This window comes from Bos mutus, chromosome 1 (assembly GCF_027580195.1).
Source record: "Bos mutus isolate GX-2022 chromosome 1, NWIPB_WYAK_1.1, whole genome shotgun sequence".
Lineage (NCBI taxonomy): Eukaryota > Metazoa > Chordata > Mammalia > Artiodactyla > Bovidae > Bos > Bos mutus.
In genome coordinates, this window is record NC_091617.1 from 129,096,684 (window position 1) to 129,098,303 (window position 1,620).

At 48.1% G+C, this 1,620-nt stretch overlaps 1 pseudogene; it reads left to right on the top strand.

Annotated features, from left to right (window-relative positions):
- The first annotated feature begins 207 nt into the window (after positions 1-207).
- Positions 208-704, top strand: LOC102279707 (trafficking protein particle complex subunit 1 pseudogene; annotated as a pseudogene).
- The last annotated feature ends 916 nt before the right edge of the window (positions 705-1,620 follow it).

Sequence of the window (1,620 nt, forward strand, 5' to 3'; positions counted from 1 at the left end):
AATATGTACTGAATGAATGACTGCAGTAGTGTATGAATACATGCTCAAATGAATAGATGGGTAAATAAATGCATAAATACATGCATTAATTCATGAAACACCTTCTCATGGGGGCGGACAGACATACTATGTATGGGTCATGGACACGGACAGACTGCGAAAGTAGAGAGAGGATGTATCAAGTGACAGGCATTCAGAGCAGTTCTAATGATGGTCCACAACCTGCACCTATTTGACCAGAATGGAGTGTGTCTGCATTACAGCAAGTGGACTGAAGAAGCAAGCGGGGATCCCCAAGAAGGCGGCCTACAAGCTGACGTGTGGGATGCTCTTCTTTACCTACTCCTTTGTTTGCAAGATGTCCCCGCCAGACATGAAGGACAGCTTTTTGGACTTCCAAACTAGTCGTTACAAGTTCCACTACTACAAGACACTCACTGGGATCGAGGGTGGTCATGAATACTGATTGGGTGTGGGGCCCAGCTGAGAGGTGCCTCACCGCACCCACAGTGTGCTGTAAGTTCAGCTGGTGGTGAAGAATCCCCTGTGCCCTCTGGGCCAAACTGTGCCAGGTGATCGCTTCCTCTTCTGACTGGTCTCCCACGTCCATCCGTTCTGTGCCCTTCTTCTCTGCCTGGTTGGGTGAAGGCAGCACTCTATATCACCCTTCAGAAGAATTCCTGTCCATTCCCAGCCCTTTCTAACCTGTTTTGTCTAGGGCCCCCTACTGAAAGCCTGCCCCACCTCAGACCCCTCTAGCCGTCCAGGAAAACAGCCTTAGGCCCTCCCTGGTACCCTCCGGCACAGAAAGGAAGCCTACTGGGGTCCCTATACCTCCAAACCAGGCTCTCTCTCCAGATTTATTCCCTACCTGATGCTGCGCAAAGCACCAAATAAAGTTTTCATCACCCTAAAAAAAAAAAAAAGCAGAGGTAGACACAATGAGCACAATGAGCCCAAAACTGGGGCGCTTCCTGTTAGGACCAAAAATGGCCCCACCTCCTGGTCAATGCCCAAGACTGTCCCCACATAGCACAGGGTCACAGCCTTAAGTGGGTGCTTACCACATATGGGTCCCTACAAAAGAAGCTTTTATCCTTCCTAAGGGCTACTACTTCAAAAAATACCTACCTAAGCCTCCTGATTCTCAAAGAGATAAAAATTGATGCTGAAAGTTCAGCTTCTCTGTACACCAGTACCAAATCAGATCTCAGAGACAGAGTTTGAGGGGAAGTAGAAAAGAGTCGCTTTATTGCTTTGCCAGGCAAAAGTGGAGATAGCAGCCTAACGCCCTCAAAACAATGTGTCTTAACTTGGGGAAGATAGTGACAGGTTTTATAGTAAAAGAGGGAGTAATCGGCTTGTGGACATTCTTCTGATGGATTTGTGGTGAGGTAAGTAGGAGTCAACAATGTCAGCCTTCAGGTTTAAATGACCTGGGGTCTTCCTGCTTGCAGGCAGCATACCGTAACTTTTCCCACCTGGAGGGGGTTTCAGTATCCACAAAATAGCTCAAAGGTGTTGTTGTGGGTTTCGTTGATGGGGAAATGATACCTTGTCCCAAGGCTGCTCATGACTGTTTCTTTCTCCCTGGTCTCACGTCCCCTCCAGTCCCTAAAT